This window comes from Haematobia irritans, chromosome 1 (genome assembly GCF_050003625.1).
Source record: "Haematobia irritans isolate KBUSLIRL chromosome 1, ASM5000362v1, whole genome shotgun sequence".
NCBI classification, from domain to species: Eukaryota; Metazoa; Arthropoda; class Insecta; order Diptera; family Muscidae; genus Haematobia; species Haematobia irritans.
Genome location: NC_134397.1, coordinates 87519021 through 87542856, shown reverse-complemented (window position 1 = coordinate 87542856; position 23836 = coordinate 87519021). Strand labels below are relative to the sequence as shown.

The window sequence follows — 23836 nt, the reverse complement described above, 5'->3', positions numbered from 1 at the left end:
TTAACTTATATCGTCCTTGATACCATCCAGCATCTTGCCGTCGAGGACTTGGTCCGGGAAACTTTTTTCGCACCTCTGAGTAGACACCAGACATCGCGTTCTCAATTTCCCCCCATTTTTGCCTTGGAATCATACCGTCCAATGCTCCTTTATTAATAATAGCCATCACAAGGCTGTCTTTTGCAACTGAGGCAAACGATCTTTGGTCCCGTTTAGAGGATGGTAGCTCATCCGGTGATCGTTCCCTTTTTCCAGCTTCAAGAATTCCTTGAGCGATTCCTTAACGCTTTGCTTAGCCGACAACGTGCTTGGGTCGACTGGTCCTAATTTCTTTAGGATAAACAAAGCATTTCTTCGTTCCTTGAATCTCTTTCGAGAGGGATTGCCTCCTTTTGATGTCGTCACCTTAGAAAAGGTTCGACTTGCCAAAGTGTCACCGCCAGTCGACCCGTCTACAGGTCGATTAATTGGGCCTGACTCTTGGTCGCTGCCCAAATTTATAACTTCAGTCGTTACCCGTCCACTGGGCCCTGAAGTTAGCAACCCAGTGGATGACTTTGAATTTCGCTGCTCGTGAAACTCGTAATAAGTACTTATTACGATGAAATACTCCACTATTAGAAAACACGTCCATTCAGTTCAACGGTTGAAAAAGCATCCATGATTCAGCTCGTTTGGATTTTCGGTAATCACAGTGAGAGGCCGTGAATTTAGTATAGATTCTATTGTAACTAGTAGGGTGGTAAATTCCTCGAAGGTGAAGCTCTGGTTCGCAGCAATTTTCTTTAAGTGGGTTTTCATGCTTTTAACCGCCGCCTCCCATAACCCCTGTGACAGCAAAAAATATTTTTACCTCCTCCATATGTTATTGAATGGCAAATACAAAGGAAGCAGTGCAGCTATGTTTTCTTTAAAATCCAAAAAAAAAATCTGTCAATTTCCAACTACATACTTAGCTTTTCGCCTTTTTTATTTAGTGTTATTAGCTCCGTTCAAGAACCCAATAATTTTTGATAATTATCACCATTTTTTAACAGAGGTCGATCGATTACGCCAAAAAGCCGGCAAAAGAGAGCGTGAGACTACATTTGTCAGTTATCAGATTGAGAAGTTGCAAGATTTTGCTAGAGGGTTCGATAACAACAAAACACGAGTAAAATGTACATGTTCCGCAATTATACTGGAAGTTAAAGAAACTGAATACGTTTAATGTTTTATAAACTCAAATTTTGAATATACAAATAGTTACTGGATTGCATTCGCGTACTTATCAGCAAAGAGAGTATAATGTACTTTTACTCTATTGCTATTTTTTATTGGATTATTATTGATAGAAAAGTACGCGAACAGACCTATTATTGAAATCGACGCATCAGTTTTGAGAAACGTCAACACCGATATGTCAAACGCCGACGACGTCACTTTTAAACGAATTTAACACCAGACAAGCCGGGAAAATGGAAAAATTGTTTAGTTTTTTGTTTTTTTGTTTTGGAATATATTTTTCAAAATTTCTTTTATTACGGAGATTATATTTGGTAAGTATTGTATTTGTCATTTAAGCAATTTGCCATTCCTTTTATAGTCCTTTTGTTTTTAATAATTTGTTTTAATAATTTTTAGATTGGAAAATTACTATTATACATTTATATATGGGAGCAACCGTCGTGCAATGGTTTATGCCAGCTTTTCATACAAACGGTTAAGGATTCAATCTCAATTTCGAGCAAACACCATAATGTTTTGTAGCGGTGGATTGGTGGATTACTCCCTCTGTAATGCTGCGCCCAAAAAATTTTGTTACTCATAATAGTAAAAATGTTTGCTAAAACAGCAGTTGTTGTTTGCTGAAAAAGGGACAGCAGTAGGATGTAGTTGTTTCAGCAAACATTCGTTAGTTGAAACAGCAAACATTTTTTTCAGTTAAAATAGCAAACAAATGCTGCTGAATTAGCAAACGTCTTTGCTAAAAGTTTTTGACAAACATCGCTGCCGAAGTAGCAAACTGCGTTAGTTGAAATAGCCAACATTTTTACTGCTATAACAACTACAAATGTTTGTTTTCCCAGCAAAAAAAAAATTGTCATATTTTTAACGATATTTTGAAATAAAACCCGAAAATCATTTAATACTATAACTTCAACATTTATTAACAGTGTGAATTAAATTGATTTCCATCGAAGTCAATTAAAGAGCTATTGGAAGTTGAGTTGGAGTGTTGTCCATGAATTAATTACGTTGGGTTTTCTTTTTTGGCCTTATACACGCGGATAAAGTATAACAATGTTAAGACAATCTGTAATGAAAAGAAGTAAAAAACAATTAGTAGTTACACTAAAACATACATTTGATGAGAGGTGGCCTTTTGTGTATTTTCATCTCCTGAATTCGTCCTTTGTTCAAACCATATATGGAGCTAGAAATGTCCGATTATATCGTTATTGGTACTTAAATGGAAGTTATTGAGATGACGAACAAACGTGTACAAATGGATCTATTATAAGCAGGGATTCGGAGCGGTCCATTTTCTTCGCTCCGCTCCGGCGAAAAAAAAAATCGCTCCGCTCCGAGAAAAAAAATCTCTCCGCTCCCACTCCTTCTTAGAGAAAACTATTTATTTATTTACTTATTTATAATCATAAGAAAAATTATGAAAATAAACGAAAATATAGGTGCTAAAATATGTTTTCGACCTGTTACAGAAAATTACAGTACACACACTGGAAAAAAATATTTTCAGAGGCCAAAGATTTAATGTACTTAAAATAATAATGCGCATTTCTCTCATATAAAGTTTTTTTTCCTTGTTCAAAAGATAAAAAAACTTTTCGATGAAGTCGTTTTGTCCTTATAGTTAAGTGTTTCGACTTAAAATTTGGTATCCCAATATGAAAGAAATTTTCTTTCTCAACATGACTTTAATACTTCGGAAAAGAAACTTTTAAATTAGTGAAATCGTCTTAAAATATGTTTTGCATCTTTGCTATAAAGCTAAAAAGCGTTTAAAAATAGGTGACGTTTTTCAACACTTTACACGCTATACGCTACAGCCTTAAGCAATGGCGCTATCATCCTAAAATTTGTCATAGGTTCGGTTTTAATTTGCAGATAGATAGATAGATATGTATTAGAAACATGGGAAAATTTGATCTTAGCAGTGGAGATTTTAAAATGAAAATGTGTGTATTTTGACCTTATGGAAGAATATAAATGGGGGATTTTGACCAACTTTGCTATATTAATTGTACTCTCAACGCACAATTTCAAAATATTGGGTGTGAATCTTTGGTCTCCGTGGTCATATGAATTTAAATCGAGCTATATATATAAATCTGAACCGATGCCAACCAAATTTGCATAATAGAAACATTAGTGTTGTTGAGGCAAATGGCCCAGTAGCGATTTCCAAAAGATTTTGAATAAATACAGAGCAGAATAAAAGACTTGATTTATTTCGCAAATGTATTATATTAAAATTCCTATTATCGAAGAAAAAATACATTTAACAACATATTAAAACTAAATTATTCAATTTAATAATTACATACTTTTTGGTTTGAAAACCACTAATAATTAAAAAGAAATTCTGAATTAATTCCACGTCACCACGCTACCTTCTATCAAATGCAACCATAATTAAAAATGAAAATGGTGGGAGTCTGGGACGCTCCTTGACAATTAAAAGTTTCGTTAATAGATAATTTATCATTCAAAAATCGATATTTATAACAATAAAAATTATTTCATGTTTAAAAATTACACGTTGTCAGATCAACAATAATAAAATCATGGAGTTTTTGTTTGGAGCGCCAACAAGTTGTACTCCCGGCACAAAGCTTCATGTAAATCGGAGTACAACTTTGTTCTTTGTGGTTATATGGGTGTAAATCGGGCGAAAGATATATATGGGAGCTTTTTCAGTCGTTTTTTTCTAGTTGGTCTTAATTCTTACGTTAGAGTATCATCTTTACGAGCATGAAACCGGACGTTTTTTCAACGGGTGGTATTTTTCCGTCGGCACAGAATCACAGTAAAACATTAATTTTTTAAAAATGTGCTCTATTTTCATCGATATGTTTTGCTCCACTTAAGTTATCACAGATCCAACGATATAACCGGACATTTCTATCTCGAGACATGATTCTCGACTCTAGAAAAAAAGGACGAAAAACTAAAACTATAAGGATATCTCAAAAACTGCTCCATAAGAAAAATGTTAACCTCTATTTTCGAAATCAGGAGATGCAAATACATAAAAAAGTGAACGATGTCATCAAAGGTGACCAATAAAATAGGTACTTTTAGCAAAAAAAAATCAAAGTGATTCATACTAAACGCATATAATATTCACTTCGGCCATATTTAGTAGGCATTATTTCCCTAAAATAGCAAGGTTGTAATGGTTGAGTACTCAAATTTAAGATGAACTTTGCCAATTGTGCTACATTCATTTTAGGTTAGCTATAGGGGCAGCCCATTCTTTCAGGCTCACTTAGACTACCTTGTCCATTGTAATACCGCAAGTGGCGAACTTCTCTCCAATTCCATGTTTAGCTCAAAGACATGGAATCTTTTTATAGCCAAGTCTGAACATCATTTCCATTGATATGAACATTTGGTGCTATATTGTAGTTTTTATGACAGGATCTCAACATTAAAAAATCAATTTAATTAAGCTTTATTTCCAGTAATTTTACGGATCATGAGAGGAATGTTAATTTTGCCACATTCGTTCGCAAATGTGGAACGATTTTTTTCCGCCACAATGTGGAACAGGGTATTCTACGCTGTGCATATGTTTGCAACACCCAGAAGAAGACGAAGTTCACACATGATGTCTTTAAAAATAATGCTTAGAGCCGGCCCAGACTTACGCGTATATAGTGAAACCTCGGAAAGGACACCCACGGTCGTCTAAATTTAATTAATGTTAATGTGTTAATATAGCTAACGTCCGCAGACAACTGCCCACATTTAGGAAGTGTCCGAGTTTCAGAGTATCCAAGTTTGAGAGGTTTCATTGAATATGTATATGGCAACATAAACCTTTATATGTGCCACCCAACAAATATGAAGAATTTAGATATCGAAAATGTAGATTTACAAAGTAGTGCAGGGTATAATATAGTCGGCAATGTCCTACTTTAGGCGTTGTTTATTCGTGCAAGTGAAGTGAAGTGTTTTAATATATATGGTAAAAGTAAAAGATTTGCATTTTTCTTTTACAATAGCCTTTAAATTTGATATTCGAAAAGTAAATTTTTAATACATTTTTAGTACTTTTTCGTCCACATCATTTATCATCCCTGGACTGAATCCATAACCCTTTGTATGCAAGGAGAGCGTGATAACGATTGCACGACGGTTGCTCCCATACATCTGAATATAAAAGTAATTTTCCAATCTAAAAATTATTAAAACAATATGTGCATTATTTAAATGACTACGAAAGGAATGGGTTGATATCTTCACTTTGAAGCACTGTAATAAAGTCGTTGCTTTTAAAGAGAAAATTCAACTCTTCAATCATCGGACGCATAGACAATAGATGTTATATAGATAGGCCATGTGTCTCTTTAAAAAAATGTGTCAGTTCCAAAAATTAATTTTCTGACATTTCGTTTGATTTTTTCGTTAAAGGTGGGTACTATGTTCGGTTTTCGAGTTGAAAACCACTTTATTTTCGCGATTGCTTTTCTTTAAATAATCAAAGTTGTAATTGATAACAAACTTATTCCTGTAACGTCTTGTCGAAATCTAGAGGAACAAGAAACTGCGCATCAATTGAGTCAATTTATCTGCTTTGTATTGAGCTGTTTTAATAAAGTAACCACGAAAATTTCAACGCGAAAAGCGAACATAGTACTTACCTTAAAAAGTCAGTCCCAAACATTAATTTTCGTGCATTTGCTTTTGAGTTGTTCGTAAAGAGCAATGGTGCTCAAAATAAAATTTCGTATTTTCGCGGTTTTGGTCAGCATTTTTTGTTCAAATATGAACTTTTAATATATTAATTTATTTATAAATCCTCTGGTGCATCATAAACGTTCTAATTTTGTGTAAAATTGGCAAACTACAAAAAGGAAAACGAAAGAGATTGTAAGCGTGCTCTTATTTTTCTCGTTTATTCTTAATCTTCGAAACTGTCAAACTTAGTTTGACACCCATGGTCTATCTATATAACATCTATTGTCTATGATCGGACGCATTAACGCATGGTATGTAACTCAATAGACCTTATAATAAATAGATGATCCACTATTCTCTTTAAAAAAAATTGTCAATTCCAAAAATTATTTTTCTGACATTTCGTTTTGATTTTTTCTTAACGAGTCAGTCCCAAACATTAATTTTCGTGCATTTGCTTTTGAGTTGTTCGTAAAGAGCAATGGTGCTCAAAATAAAATTTCGTATTTTCGCGGTTTTGGTCAGCATTTTTTGTTCAAATATGAACTTTTAATATATTAATTTATTTATAAATCCTCTGGTGCATCATAAACGTTCTAATTTTGTGTAAAATTGGCAAACTACAAAAAGGAAAACGAAAGAGATTGTAAGCGTGCTCTTATTTTTCTCGTTTATTCTTAATCTTCGAAACTGTCAAACTTAGTTTGACACCCATGGTCTATCTATATAACATCTATTGTCTATGATCGGACGCATTAACGCATGGTATGTAACTCAATAGACCTTATAATAAATAGATGATCCACTATTCTCTTTAAAAAAAATTGTCAATTCCAAAAATTATTTTTCTGACATTTCGTTTTGATTTTTTCTTAAAGAGTCAGTCCCAAACATTAATTTTCGCGCATTTGTTTTTGTGTTGTTCGTAAAGAGCAAAGCTGCTCAAAATTAAATTTCGTATTTTTGCGGTTTTGGTCACAATTTTTTTTCAAATATGAACTTTTAATATATTAATTTATTTATAAATCCTCTGTTGCATCATAAACGTTCTACTTTTGTGTAAAATTGGTAAACTACAAAAAGGAAAACGAAAGAGATTGTAAGCGTGCTCTTATTTTTCTCGTTTATTCTTAATCTTCGGAACTGTCAAACATAGTTTGACACCCATGGCTCATCTTTGTATTATTAGGTCTCTATGACTCAACCTTAAAGTATTTTAATGTGATGCTTTGGCGGCGTTGACATTTGACATAATAGGTCTGTTCGCGTACTTTTCCAGCAAAAAATATATACTAAAATCTAGAAATTGTGCTTTTTATAGTATACCACATGTATTGTAAATATAATAAATTTGTCGGGAATGAAATCTAACAGCCGTTTGCACTGAATGAAAACTCCACTCAATTAATAAATAATGCTAAAAATCCACACATTTAACAAATTTGAATAGTTTTTCGGGAACCGCAAAAATCCCGGGATTCGGGGTTAATCCCGGGTGACAACCCTAACTTCGAACCATGGTACTTTGTGTGAACATGTCATTAATATTTCAGAGACCGATTTGTGCAATTGGTCAATGGACTGGAATGTCCAATAACTGAAGGAAATTCTGCACCACATAAACGGCATTTCAACATCATCGCTGTAGTCATAGTAGCTGACTACTCGGCTATTTTAGAACTTGATGCAAACGATTTACAGCAAAGGAGCCTATATGCATTGCGTTGTGCAAAACATAGAAAGAATTATTGACACAAATTATTATTATTCTATTTTTCTTATCGAAAGTATGTCTTATGAACCCATCGTGGGTATAATCACCCTTATTCCTGAAGTCGCCCTCGCCGTCGCATTTCGTCTGTCGCCACTAATTGGTATTCCGTTCGTCGATATATTCTGCTGTCGAGGAAAATCGGTATCCTGATTTTTTCGCCAATATCGTCGCTTTTTTTCGCCCTTAAATTTACCAGCGACGAGCGTAATGATTAATTTTTGAAGAATTTTTTTTTATACTTTATTAATCGAACAATTGAAAAATAAATATAAAAAATTTAAATTGGTAATAGGTAAAGTGACTAATCTTCTACAATTACAAAAAAAAGTGGAAAAAATGAACTAAAGATCAACCATTAGATAAGCTAGACTGACTCCAACGATTTCAAACCGGTTGGAACAAATGGTTTGTAGTTCAATGCCTTTGGACTGTAGAGACAAATTGTAACAAATGGTAGAAAATCTATATTGTTCAAGTATTTATTCCATCTTCCACCCTTTTCGGAACTCTTTTTCTATATGAAGAAATCCTGAGCTGACCATCGTGTTATTATTGTTATAAAAATGCGCAATTTATACCAAATTGGCAAAGATCTGTTTATATAGCAGTTATGGTCATCACATTTACATCATAGAAAAGAAAACTGCACAATTCCATTCATTATTAAAAGAAGCCCTTCAAGGCCAATGTTTTATTTTATTTAGCACCAAACTTAGATAACAATTGTGTTCTTCGCGAACTTTGAATGATGCTTGGACACACAATGTCAACGTCGTTCCCATTGTTACCGTTGGAAATTTTGAAAAAGTCGTAAAATAAGTAGCATAATGATAAAAAAAAGTCGCTTATATTTGTGAGGTATATAAAACAACACAAAAACATATTTTACCAACTTATTGTAACATAAAATCCAGTAAAACGTAAACTTGCAAGATAGTAAAAATGGATTTTTGTGATAATTATCATACATTGTTTGGTACTAGCACGGATGTAATGGTATGCAATAAAACGACTGAATAAACCACAACACCGTGTAGGTTAGGTGTCCATTGTGATGTCAGAAAGGTTGCAAAATGCGACTAAAGTCGCACAACGGTCGTTCCAATTGTATAAGCCGGATGTTGTTGTCCTTATGTAGGTATATAATTCACTTCCGAGTCAAGTTTATCATTTATTTTGATTTTCCAGGTCAAAATTGGATTAAAAACAAACAGCGTTTTAAACAAATAATTAAAATTCAGTTTTGCACATCAGCTGATTGTTTTCTTTCACTATAATTCTTGTGCCTTGATCTCAGTATCGTCGCCATTTTTATAGTTTTGGAAGCTTTTACTCACCAAATCGCTTAAATTTCAAGTATGTTTCGTAATTTGGTGTGTTGATTCCAACAAAGTAAAAATGTTGGCCCGGAAGTACCCGGGTCTTGACAAACGCCTATTGATCCAGGCTGGTTCATCAATGGGTCTGTTATTTATTCTTCGCGAATATGTGTTTACGAGGCGCGCCGCCTGAGCCTTTTTAAGTAAAAAACGTTGTGTTTTTAACTTCAATAATTTATTAGGTCCAAGTGACCTACTTCTCTTCAGCTTCTTAACTTAACTAACTTTTGAATTCATTTTGGTTTTAACGAAAGGTAAAAAAAGGCAAAAGAAAACGGTATTCATGTACAAAAAAGGGAAATAAAAACATAAGAAGAAAAAGGAATATAAGCAAGTAAAACTAAAAAGTAAATTCAGTATGAAGGTGAAAAAATAAAGAAGAAAAAATAGAAAAATGTTGGTGCGAAAACATTTGAGCTCTTCGTGAGTCAGCATTAGCTTCGTGGCTGAGACATGAGCATCTGACCCAAGATCACCCAGCCAAAGTGGGTTGCTTGCGCAATGGGTGGGGAACGATTTTCCTTGATGAATTCGTTTCTCTTTATTCGTTCCCATGATCGTCCGCTTATGATGACGTCCACTTTAGTCTCACAGTGGAAATTTTCGTGTGCCAGTGGGAGGAATTTGCTAAAATAGGCGCGGAGCCGTGTATCATTACTTGGTTCTAATGGAGGTAGTTTAAAAAATGTCTTCAACGAGAACATGAAGTCAAACTTAGGGCCCATGCTGTGGGCCATGAACCGTCCATACGGATCTCCGTCTTGGTTATGTTTCGCCTTGAACCTAGGGAACTTGAGGGCAACATTCCATAGCATGGCTGAAAGTTCAATCTCTGGCACCACCAAGAACGTCAATAATTCATTGCAATCCTTGTAATGGACGCTTGCGCTTATAAGTTAAGTCCGAAGGCATAATCGAAAAAACAGACATTACCCTCAAAAGTAAAATTCAACACATTAAGAATAATTTCTCAAGTATTATCCTCAAATTGAAATGCATGTATAATTTATTCATTTTCGTTAAAATAAAATATATAATACACTACACTACAATAATACACTACAATACCAATTGAAAAATAATAATCTTATTAAACATATCAACAAATAAGAACAAAACTACAAACAACAAAACTTTAAATATCTTTAACATTATTTGTAAACACTTTTGCATTGATAATTCGATTTCCTTCCTGTTGGTGTCATAGAAATGCATTAAAATTTATTAATATACGGGCAATTTGAAATTAGGAACGTACTGGACCGCGTGTTATAATAGATTTCCAGCGAAAGGAATTCACAAAATATCCATTTTAAACTGATAATAGGATATAAATTAAACTGACGATGTGATGCACAGTTTTCTTCTTAGAAGATGAAAATCCAGATACTAATAATGCAAAATTATCAAGAAGACAATTGAGGGATAAATATTACGTGATGGAGCAGCCTACAAACGTGTATGTACATTGGCTTTCAATATTCAGACCTGCCTTACAGCCTATTTCTGATATCCGAACGATAGCAATTGCGAACGAACGGCAGTCACTCACTTTCGTCTAGATTTGGGTTTCTCTAACTTCCTTTCGTTCGTTCGCATGGCTTACGTTACTGTCAAATGCTAATATTACCAGATCTCATTTATTTCAATTACTTGAAAAAGGTCCATACATTTTAAAAATTATTTTCCATAAAATTCAATCTGGCATCGCCGTTTATTTTGCAAATTTTTCTCATTGTAGATATTCGATTTAGCTCAATATTTTTTTTAAGAAATTAGCCCTTGTAGAGAGATATGTATTTGTATTTCTATATATCTGCAATAATTAGGTTTCGGTTTTCCTTTTAATGAGTGTTTAATTCCAAATATATGTGTTTGTTCGTTTTAGAATTTCCTTTAATCGGGCTATATGGCGGCTATGAAGAGAAATAGATCGATATAAATCACTTTTATCATATTGTTACGTTTTTATATTTAGGCGTTTTTAATTACCCGACAATTAAAACACAGTTCTTTTAAATAACGACAATCTACAATTTATTTACTATGACTTCACACTTTACAATTCGTTCACACTGAAGTTATTCGTTTGACGCTTTAATTAAGACTGACTCGTTAGCAGCATGCGAACGCTTTTATATATGACGGTGTGGCAATACGAGAACATTCTGGTAGCACTTCAATATTCTGGCAACGCCAGAACATTCTTAGACAATGCTAGAAGGATCTACGACCATTAAGTTGTTTACCTGGTGGCTGCCAAACACATACACACTCACATAGATATATGCTCGCATTACTACAACAACAACAATAATGACAATAGACAATGAGATGAAATGAGAATGCAGAATAACAAAGCAAAGGGGTTGCTATTCTATGAGAGAGTAAGAACTAACATTTCGGTAAGCAAACAAAAGAACATAAAAGAAATTCAGGAAAATACTAGAAAATGAATAGATGATTCCAAGTGATAGCGAAATTTTATCGTTACAATTTGAAATTTTAAATTAACGGAAACTAATTTAAATAAACTTATATCTATAATTATCAAATTCGTAACACTGCCTCCCGCTTAAGCCTGTTCGTCCCGAACAGGCACAGAACCTGTTCCGTAAGGAGCCAATCGTTCCAGATGTACAACTTTCATCTTTGATCTAGGGCTGTCGTCCTTCTGAATCCGGTATACAACATCATTGATCTTCTTGATGACTTTGTATGGGCCTTCCCACTGTGTTTGCAGTTTAGGACACAATCCTTTCTTTCGTTGCGGGTTAAATAGCAGAACCAATTCTTCTTCTTGGAAGCCCTCAGTATTTACAGCACGATCGTATCTCGCCTTCATTCTGTTGCTGACCATTTTTATTTTGTTGCGCACTGATTCGTGAACTTCACCGAAAGTGTTTGGGATGTCGTTTCTGTTTTCTTCCATGGCAAGCTCATTAGGTTTAGCGCCGAATATAAGATCTCCAGGCAACTTCAACTCAGTTCCGAATAGAACATTGGCCGGTGTTCGAGAGGTGGAATCATGAATGGCAGATCTATACGACAGCAAAAACTTTGGTATATACTCGTCCCAGTCCCTCTGGCCGTTGTCCACTACTTTTCGAAGATGTTCCTCCAGAGTGCGATTAAACCTTTCTACCATGCCATCGGATTGTGGATGTAATGGCGTAGTCCTCGTTTTCTTGATACCAAGGGATTCACACATCTCTTTGAATATGGCCGATTCAAAATTTCTTCCCTGGTCTGAGTGAATCTCGGACGGCACACCGTAGCGACATATCCAGTTTTTGTTGACCACATCCACAATCGTTTTTGCCTCTTGGTTTGGAATTGCATACACCTCCGGCCATTTGCTGAAGTAATCCATGACCACAAGGACATAACGGTTTCCAGAATCACTTACTGGGAAAGGGCCTGCCACGTCCATTGCTATTCTTTCAAACGGGGCTCCTGGTCTATATTCTTGCATAGGACCTCGACTTCTCCTTGTTGGACCTTTCGCCTTCATGCACTTCTCGCAATTGGCTACCCATTCAGCAATTGATTTCTGGCATCCAACCCAGTAGAATCGTTGCTTCACTTTCTCGGCGGTTTTGGTTATTCCCAGATGACCTCCACTGGGACCATTATGGAACTCCGCCAAAACGTCTCTTATTTTGGAATCTGGAACGATGATCAAATTTCGGCTGCTCTTGCCATCTTCGCTTTCCCATTTACGTTGCAGGGATCCATTGACTAGAACTAAACTATCCCATTGAGCCCAGTATGATTTCATAAGTGGACTTTCGGCTGCTATGTCTTTCTTACTGGGCTTCTTGTTCTCTTCCTTTGCCGAAATAATTTTGTTCAAAATGGGATCTTTACGCTGTTCTGTTGGCCAGTCCACTCCAGATTCGATGTGTAACAGCCGAATATCAACAATCTCCTCATTATGTTCAGCTTTCGAGCAGTGCTTGCATTCTATTCTGCAAGGTCGACGTGACAAAGCGTCAGCGTTACCGTGTTTTCCACCTTTTCTATGCTCGATACTGAAATCATAGCTTTGGAGCCTCTCGATCCAACGTGCCAGTTGAGCTTCCGGATTCTTGAATTGGAGCAACCATCGTAGAGCTGAGTGATCAGTCCTGAGCAAGAAGTGTTGTACATACAAATATTTATGATAATGTTTTACACCCTCTATGACGGCTAGCAGCTCTCGTCGCGTTACACAGTAGTTCTTTTCGGGCTTGGACAACGTTCGGCTGAAATATCCGATGACCTTCTCCTTGCCGTCTATCTGTTGGGATAGCACACCTCCAATACCATGCGCGCTAGCATCTGTATCCAAAACAAATTTTTCGCCCGGAATAGGATACGCTAGAACAGGAGCTGAACATAAAAGTTCTTTTAAATGTTGGAATGAATCCTCCTGTTCGTCGCTCCACTGGAACTTCTGACCTTTTCGCGTCAATTTATGGAGACTAGCGGCGATGCTGGCGAAGTTTGGGACGAATCGTCGGTAATATGTACATAACCCAAGGAAACTTCTTAATTCGTGGAGATTTCGAGGTCGTGGCCAATCTCTGACAGCTTGGATTTTGTCTTCATCGGTGGATATGCCCTCTGCAGTCACATGATGACCCAGGTATTTAACTTCCCGCTGGAAAAGGGAGCATTTCTTTGCTTTAAGGCGTAGACCAGTGGCTGACAATTGCTGGATAACGTCTTTCAAGTTCTTAAGGTGCTCGTCAAAAGTTTTGCCCATCACTATGATGTCGTCCAAGTATATCAAGCACGACTTCCAGTGCAACCCCTTCAGTACCCGCTCCATCAATCTTTCGAAGGTAGCCGGAGCGTTGCAGAGCCCGAACGGCATTACATTGAATTGCCAGAGACCGCCATTAACGCCAAAAGCCGTCTTTTCCTTGTCTTTCTCGGCGATCTCTACTTGCCAATATCCACTCTGCAAATCAAGCGTAGAAAACCATGTTGTTCCGGCTAGTGTGTCCAACGTGTCATCAATGCGTGGAAGCGGATAACTGTCCTTTTTGTGACATCATTCAGTTTTCTGTAGTCCACGCAGAATCGGGTACTTCCATCTTTCTTTTTGACCAGCACAACTGGGGAACACCAAGGACTTGATGATGGCTCGATCACTCCACTCTCCGCCATTTCCTTTATGAGCTTTTGAACTTCGTCTCTTTTTGCCAGGGGAACACTTCGTGGTGCCTGTTTTATGTGCCTTTCTTCTGCGGTTTTAATTTCATGTTTCACTACAGATGTTCTTCCTTGATTTCCCTTTTCAGAAGCAAAAGCAGAGGCGTTTTTCCACAACAATTGCTTGGCTTTATTTCTCTCTGACGGCGATAGATGACGTGTCCAAGCCTCGAAATACCCTTCTAGGTGTTTTCTCACTGCTCCATGTGTCTTTGATGAGTTGCCTTCCAAATTGACTATTGCCTCGGCTGGTGTACATTTTCCAATATCAGAAAATTTTACAATTTGCTCATGATTGTCAGACAAGTTCAAGACACGAACTGGTATTAGTCTCTCTTCGTTCGTTGTTACCAGGGCATTTGCTATCAAGATGTTGTTGCTTTTGTTTTCTGCTGGTTCAACAACCCACAATTGGCCGACTTCACAATCTCCATTCATAGAAACCCATATAATTGCTTCGGCGTTCGGTGGTATAGACTCTGACTGGCTCGTTGTCAAACGTCTGACAGGTGTATTCTCGTCGTATCCCACGTTTACCGTTATTTCGGCATCGCACCATGTCATTACACGACGCTTCATATCCAGATTGAGGCCAAAAGCAATCATGAAATCCGCTCCAATTATAACTTCGTCTACTATATCGGCCACAATGAAATCATAAGTAACGGATTTGTTAGCAATAGTTAATTTTACGGCGACCTTTCCATATACGGTTGCGGGTTCCCCTGTAGCCGTGCGTAGCTTGACTCCAATCAGTGGTGTAACTTTTCCTTTTACTAAATCAGATCTAATGATAGACTTTGATGCACCAGTATCCAACGTCAAAGTACGCTTGTCGCCATTAATAACACCCGCAATAGTTAAATTGTTATTTTTCTGTTGAACTATTGCTATGGAGATGGTGGGGCCATCGTCTGTGGGAGCCAGCTCTTGCCCCGCTGAACTAGCTCGATTTAGTTTAAAGGTGACTCACTTGACTGTGGGGTCACCTTCTTATGGCTATTGTTTAATGGAGATGGTGATGTGGACCTTGACCGTTTGCGTCGTGCCTTGCATTCTCGAGCTAGATGTCCCGGCTTATCACAGTAATAGCATTTGATCCGGGATTTATTTGCCTCTTGCTTCATTTCTTGCATTGCCTGCTTAACGGCTTCTTTCACTGAATCAATCACGGAATTTGATTCGTCATTCTCGGTCTCCACCTTACGTACTTTGTGAATTTGAGGACGTGCTAGTACCCTCGCTGTCTCTTGTGTAAGGGCAAATGTTACAGTTTCCACAAATGTAGCTTTTTGTGACGCATATGTTGCACATTTTATGTCTGGGTCTAGAATGCCATTCACAAAGGTCTCAATTTTGATGCGGTCCACAAGTGGGTGACTCTCTCCTGGGTATGCCAATAGCACCAACCGCTCAACTTCTGTTGCAAAATCTTGTAGAGTCTCATTTGATTTCTGGACTCTTCCTCTTAATTCCATTCTGAAGATGTCTTGCTTATGTTCTCCACCGTACTTGCGTTGTAGCGCAGCTATTACTTCCTTATAGTTATTTCTGGAAGAAGTTGGGATACTTTGTATTACATCGGCAGCATTACCCTTCAATGCCAACAGAAGTTCAATTGTTCTGTCGTTGTCATTCCACATGTTTCTGGATGCCACCGTCTCAAATTGGAATTTGAAAACATCAAATGAAGATGAGCCATCAAAAACAGGAGTTTTGATTTTTGGGCCCTCGATTACGCGCACTGGGCCACCTTTCATTTCTAGTTCTGACATTTTTTTCTCAAGGTGTAGAAATTTTTCATCGTGAACCACAAATTTCTTATCCAATTCCACAATTTGACTTTCAATGTGGTCTACGCGTTTCTCCATACCTTCCGAAAGTTGTTGTAACTTTTCATTAAGAATTCTAGAATTTTCGTCAAATTTCTCCACCAAAAGAAGAGAATTTTCTTCCATCATTTTTCTAGAATTTTCTTGCATTTTTAGAGCGTTTTCTTCCAGCAATTTTCTAGAATTTTCTTCCATTTTTAGAGAATTTGCTTCCAGTTTTCTAGAATTTTCTTCCATTTTTCTAGAATTCTCATCCATGATTTTTCTAGAGTTTTCCTCCATCATTTTACTCAAAACACTGAGCATTGATGTGTAATCTACAACACTCGAAGCCACAGACGGAGTTTCTACACTGCTGGTATTGACGAGTATTGATTCATCAATGTCTTCCTTATAATCAAACTCATGCGTCGCAATGTCCATATTACGCCGTTCAAACTCTTCCAGTAGACGCTTTTGAAGCTGGGCCTTATTGCCTGTTGTCGGCAGCTCCAGTTTGCTCAATTCCTTTTTTAAGTCTTCCACTCGAAGCTCATTAAACTTCATTGTAGATTTTTTTTCGTTATTTCACTTCCGACACCAATTGTTACGTTTTTATATTTAGGCGTTTTTAATTACCCGACAATTAAAACACAGTTCTTTTAAATAACGACAATCTACAATTTATTTACTATGACTTCACACTTTACAATTCGTTCACACTGAAGTTATTCGTTTGACGCTTTAATTAAGACTGACTCGTTAGCAGCATGCGAACGCTTTTATATATGACGGTGTGGCAATACGAGAACATTCTGGTAGCACTTCAATATTCTGGCAACGCCAGAACATTCTTAGACAATGCTAGAAGGATCTACGACCATTAAGTTGTTTACCTGGTGGCTGCCAAACACATACACACTCACATAGATATATGCTCGCATTACTACAACAACAACAATAATGACAATAGACAATGAGATGAAATGAGAATGCAGAATAACAAAGCAAAGGGGTTGCTATTCTATGAGAGAGTAAGAACTAACATTTCGGTAAGCAAACAAAAGAACATAAAAGAAATTCAGGAAAATACTAGAAAATGAATAGATGATTCCAAGTGATAGCGAAATTTTATCGTTACAATTTGAAATTTTAAATTAACGGAAACTAATTTAAATAAACTTATATCTATAATTATCAAATTCGTAACAATATATTTGCACCAAAAAGCGCTAATCAATTTATCAGTTATTAAGTTTTTCTCTATTTATGAATGCCTTTTTCCTCAAAACGAAAGGTTTGTGCAATGTGAGTGGATTTGACTTTTCTGTTCGACAAAATGCGAACGAATGGAGTTAGAGAAACCCAATTTTAGTGGTAACGTTACGTTTTCGTTCGCATTGATTTTCGTCTCACTTGTCGTTTAGGTAGAGCTTAGAGAAACCGAAATCAGCTGTATGCGAACGAACAGCAGAATTCGGATATCAGAAATAGGCTGTAAATGGAGAACTGAACTGTACACCCAGAAAAAAGTGTCTTCGAAACTAAAGGAAAAAATGTTCATCAATTTAGTTTAGCCATTTTATTTCCATTAAGTTAAATTTGTGTGTGAAATAATAAAATTTACTTGTTTCAGTAAAAAACTCCTAAATTGAAAACAGTTAGGAATAGTTCATTAACTAGAAAAAGGCATGGAATTATACTAATACTGTTTTCTTCGCTGGGTATAAGAATTTACTACCGAACAAGAAAATTTTATTCGCTGTTAAAATAGCATTCGTAAAAATAAACAAACCCCGAGTTTCCCCAAATTTAGTAAAATTTCTTATAAAATGATGATTCTGACTTCCATTATTATAGAAAGCTTATCATACATACGAATAACACTTGGCATAGAAAAATATTTTTGTTCATTCGTACTAAGAAGTATTCAATCCTTTCAAAACTTAAGAAAACATACTTATTAGAATATAGGAAATTTTCCTATATCTTTTTTGTCTACCATGTAATCGATACCTGTCATCGATGTGTTTGCGCGTGGGTTGCTTTTTAGATGGAATCGCGTTGTTATGGTATACGGAGAGATTGTTAAAAAATAATATAGTAAAATAATGTAATAAATAACAAATAAAATATATAAAAATATTTGTTATTTTAAATGAGTGAGAAAAAGTTTCGTTTTTTGAAAATATTAAATATAAATAACAATCATAAACAAGTCTATCAATGTTCGTGATGGTGTACAAAGAAAGAAAACACCAACAGAATAACAACCTCTTCATTCATCAGGTAACATTCAGGACGCTAACCTTTTGTGAAAATATTGCTTTATGATTTTTATATTTGTACACTGAAAAAAACAGTGAACCCTTTTCCATTGCAAAATGAACTAAACTGTAGTAATATTGACATTTAGCCCTTAAGATTTTTTCAACTTGTCTACTTTATAATTCTCTTAAATTTTAGTTCATCTATAACATTGTAGTTTAGTTAATTTTTACAACACCATAAGATTTATATACCCCACCAAGTTAAAAAGTCAGTATTATTTTGGTTTATTTGCTTATTTTGTGGGAAACCCGATAATAATAAATCTTTAAAATGTCGACGACTAAACTATTTTTAAATCAATCATTCACAGTACAGAGAAATTAAATAATTAAAGGAACAACAAACCGTTTTACTATTATGAAAATGTTCATACATTAAAATTAAACTTTCTTTAAGCAAAATTACTTTATTATAAAAACTTATGATGAAAGTTCTTAACACAATGTTTTTTGTGAATAAAAATTATGACCACGTGGAACAACATTTGAACCCGCTGTTTGGATATTTTGCCTTATCCTCTTTTTATTCATCATAGATAATTTTTTCACATATCTTGCTGGAAAAAATGGAAACAGTATTGAAAATTGATAAAAATTAACACCATGTAATGAAATATATTTTTTAATTCTTCATTTTAGCTTGTAACTTACCATATTTGGGGGCATTTTATCAAATGGTGTAAGGAATTCAACTTTTCTTTGGAAAACGTATCTCATAAAATGTGTACCTGAAACAATTACAGAAATAATGAAGTATTCTAAATAAACTCATAAAACTGTGTTGTTATCGATGTGAAGGATATAATAAAATAAATATTCTAATTGGAAGAAAGCCAAAGTTTTAATATAAAACTTACCAATTCTCTATTAAATTGTACGCTGAGGGGAAATATAAAAAGTTGTCCAAATTTATTTGGGTTACTCTGAAATTAAATATTTATTTTTTACATTAAATAAAATTATTAAATAGGTTTTCAAAAAATCTAATGAAAAAAATAATAATATGCATAAAAAACCAAATATTCTTGATAACCCAAGACAGTCATCATTCGTCAAAATGACGACACGTAATTTCATTTTCGATTTAAAATGCATTTTAGTTTATTGGGTAATGGTAAATTTAAGTTATACTAATTCGACCGTTTTATGAAGTTTTGTTTTATACTAATTAAAACCTAATTTAATAAGAAAATAAATTCAAGTTTCGCTCACGATGAAAATTATAGCGTCTTGAAATCAGCCGTAGTCAAAATGACGAAGGATGACGTTAATGTACAAAAAATAAGGATGACTGTCCAGGGTTAAAAGAAAGTAAAAGAATCCTTACCAATTCACTATTAAATTACAGGCAAAGGAGTACTAAAAATTTGTCCAAATTTTAAGGAGTTATTCTGAAATTAAATATTTGTTTTTACATTAGAAATATTACATTGGTTTCCAAAAAATTTGATTAAAGAAATACTAAAATAAGGTATTAAAAACCTGTAATTTTGATGATAAAAAGGTCACAAAAACGTAAATATTCTAGTTGAAATAAAGCCAATTTTTAAAAGAAAACTTACACATTCGCTATTTTTTAAATTTGTTCGAAATTAATTTTAATTAAATTTAAATTTGTTCGAAATTGCTCTGAAATTAAATATTGTTTTTACAACAAAGAAAAACGTTAAACTGGTTTCCAAAAAAAAATTAATTAACAATTAAAAATATACATAAAAAATATTCTTTTTAAAAGAAAGTCATATTAAAAAAATACTTACCAATTTATGAATAAACTATACGCTGAGATATAACAAAAATTTTCCAAATTCATCTGGAATTGAATATTAATTTTTTACATAGAATAATAAAAATTTCAAAACACTTTCAATTTCAACATATTTTCCTAAATATTCTTAATAACTTTCTTCTAAACTACCAATAAAATATTAATAACTTTCATTTAAAAGGTTTAATAAACAAACGCCATCATATGTCTCAAAAATCCAAAATATTCCATGCCTTTATATTCCCTTGTTGCATACCTGATTAAAAGATGCAACAGCCCACGCCAACTATACAACTGAAGCATGCCAAACAAAACCAAGCAAAGCCAAAACATTCCTACAACAACAAAAACACATGTGCCTTTATTGAAAACAACACCTCATCAAGCCAAATAAACCATCCGCGAATAACAAACACACACACAAACCACTAAATGAACAAAAATAAAAAACAACCCCACGCTCATGTATACACAACAAAACTCAAGTAACATCATCTTTACATTAATCACATTCCACTATGCCGATAAAGATCTCTGAACCATGCACTAGTTCATCGCATCTGCTGACAATTTACTCTAAGAATAATATTCGTAAAGGCACACCAGTTTATGAACGATGAAACGTTTAACTTAAAATTTGCAAAATTTTCGTGAAATGTTATCTACAAATTGTCTACAAATTTAATTACATTTGAACTAAAAATATTTCATTGGGTAATTTTTTACCAACAATTATTAACTATAGGAATTGTGAGTAAGAAATTGCTATCCACTTTCAAGTTCATTTTTCGTAAAAAAATATTTTCTCATACAAAAAAATCTTATAGTAAATTGCACTTATATTTTAGAAAATACTTTACATTTCACAAGTAGTTTTATAGCATGACAAACGAATTTTTAACTACCAGTTAAGAAATTTTTTAAGGAAATTTCCATCGTATTTTATAGGCCATGAACTAAACGATTGCTACTTAGAATTTGTAAAATTTCCTTTCGAGTAGTTAATTTTCGTTGAAGATACGAAAAATGAACTAAAATTCTGGAAAATTCTTGTAATAAATTATTGTAAAAATCTTCTTAAATTTACGAGACACTTTTTTTCTGTGTAGGCATTGAAATTGTAAAAGGAGGACAAAATCGTTAGACAGCAACTTATTAAAAGTGAAAATTACAAGAAGAAGAAAAAATTACGTTTTACAGTTATATGGAAATTTGAAATAGTGGAATAATAAACTTATATTTCGATGCTGTTGATTCTTAATAAATATATTTAATATATTAATAAAACATGTCTTTTATTGAAGAAAAAATTGCCTATACGAATAAATAAAATTGTATTTAAAAACGAAGATAAACAGTTCTAATTTTGAAGTAAAAAGTTTGCAACAAATATGTAAGATTTGTCCAAATGGATGAAAAAAGTTCAATAAAATCATTCCATATATGAATTCAATTCAGTTAAATGTTTTCATTCTGTTGTATAGTGGTACATAAATATAGGAAAATATTAACTAATATATGGAATGCATTCTACCTAATTTCTATGAAAATTACATCGTTCAAACAAATAAAAATGCCTTTGGCGCTATACGAACTTTCTTCACAATGAGTTCATTTTAACTTAAAGAAGGGGTCACTTTTTGTCTGGGTGTAATTATTGTACAAATATGGAAATACAAATCCTTATCTCTCTACGCGGGCTAATTTCTTAAAAAACAAGTATATACGGCCGTAAGTTCGGCCAGGCCGAAGCTTATGTACCCTCCACCAAGGATTGCGTAGAAACTTCTACTGAAGACTGTCATCCACAATCGAATTACTTATCTTAAAACTTCCTAACACCGTCTTCTAAATTGCAAGGTAGTCCATACGTAGTTATATTAAACTAAAAAAGGCCGATTAAATTGACAACACTGTCGAAAGATAAAGTCAAAATCTTATGTGATTACAAAAAAAAAAACAGAAATTTATAAGAAAATCCTTACTAAATTCGGAATAACATTTTTCTAATTCGAAAATTAAGGACAATATTTTGTGAATCGAGTGAAGGTTGCCTGAAAAAACTTGTTTAAGTGATTAAAAAAAAACCAATCGCTTGGCCCACTATGGCGCAATGCGAGAAATGTAACATGGCCATACGTGGCGAAAGTGTGAAATGTTCGGGAGTATGTAACAAAGAATTTCATGCAACTCTCAAGTGCTGTGGCGTCGACAAAAGTAGTATTGATAGTTTGATTGAATCTGAAGTCGATAGCTGTACGCAGCAAAACACAAGACGTACAAAACAAGCTTCAAATAACTGCTTTATTCAAGTATCTACATCTGAATGTCTAAATTATATTTTTCTTTCTTTTTGACAATAATTTCATTCGATTTATTTTAGAACTATTTAACGACTTGTTATACATTATAAAAATATTTATAATGTATAACAAGTAAGAAAGCACTACATTAGCCACCCTCCAATGATAATGTTACAAAATTTTGCAATAATTATTAAATAATGTCATATGTGATGTTGCGCTTTGTATTGTAAGAGGAAGATTCTTCCGTTTTGTCTACAATGGCAGGCTTAAGTAAATTTATGTTAATAGTTTTAATTAAATTGCCATACTGTATTTTAAATGTATTCTGGTTCCTTTCCACTACTTTGAAAGGACCTTCATATGGTTGCTGCAATCCACTTGGACGCACAACCTTGAGGAACACGTATTCACAATTCTGTAATGTGGGGGGAATAAATGATTAGATATTATTGCTGTGATGGATAATTTCGCTCCTCACTGTCGTCATATGCTCCCTTAAAGCTCGAAGTACATCGGCTACGTCGTCATTCTCAGAATTATTACTCACCACTACATCGCCCGGTAGACGCAATGTCTGCCCGTAAACTAGTTCCGATGGGCTACACCTAAGTTCTTCCTTGACGCAAACTCGAATTCCCAACAAGATAAATGGCAATTCTAGAGACCAGTTACGACAATTTTCTCCTGCTTTTAAGACCGTCTTTAATTGACGGTGGAATCGTTCGATCATACCATTAGTTTGAGGGTGATAATTAGAAGTATGAATCTTGTGGGCGCCTATTACCTTTGTTAAGTCAGTAAACAATTTGGAAGTAAAATGTGTTCCTTGATCCACAGTTATTTGTAGTGGTACTCCAAAGCGTGGTATATAATTTTCGACAAATGCTTTTATGATTGACTCTGAAGATACATCCCTTATGGGATATGCTTCAGGCCACCTAGTAAACCGATCTATTATAGTCAGTACGTATCTATTGCCAGCGGATACTGGAAAAGGACCAATTAAATCCATATTGATGTGCTCAAATCTTCCACTCGGAATGACTATTTTCCGGGGTGGAGTTTTGGTGTGGATGTGAACTTTAGACTTTTGGCAGCTGAAGCAATTTGCGGCCCATGTATTAATGTCTTTCCTCATGGAGGGCCAGTAATATCTTGCCTGAATAATTTTCCTAGTAGGCCTAACGCCCGGGTGCGATAGGGAATGTGCATTGTTGAAGACTGTCTTTCTCAAAGAAAGCAAAAATCATTTCGACTTGCAAGAACCAAGTGTCGGGACAAGAAACCCAGAATTGTGGCAATTTAATTAAGCCATTTAAAGAACTCGCTGCATGTGTGTATACCATCGTGTTGGATTCG

General features: G+C 34.7%; 2 long non-coding RNA genes across 2 annotated transcripts in view; one reads left to right on the top strand and one right to left on the bottom strand.

Moving 5' to 3' along the window:
* Window positions 1-1422: 1422 nt before the first annotated feature.
* Window positions 1423-2137, top strand: LOC142221367 (uncharacterized). The gene is made up of 2 exons (XR_012718010.1): window positions 1423-1538; window positions 1624-2137. It is a non-coding gene; the product is annotated as an uncharacterized LOC142221367 (long non-coding RNA).
* The window catches only part of LOC142221365 (uncharacterized), a 34698-nt gene continuing 12986 nt past the window's right edge, over window positions 2125-23836 (bottom strand). Inside the window, exon 3 of the long non-coding RNA XR_012718008.1 lies at window positions 2125-2296. This is a non-coding gene — a long non-coding RNA (uncharacterized LOC142221365). The remainder of the gene's footprint in view (window positions 2297-23836) is intronic.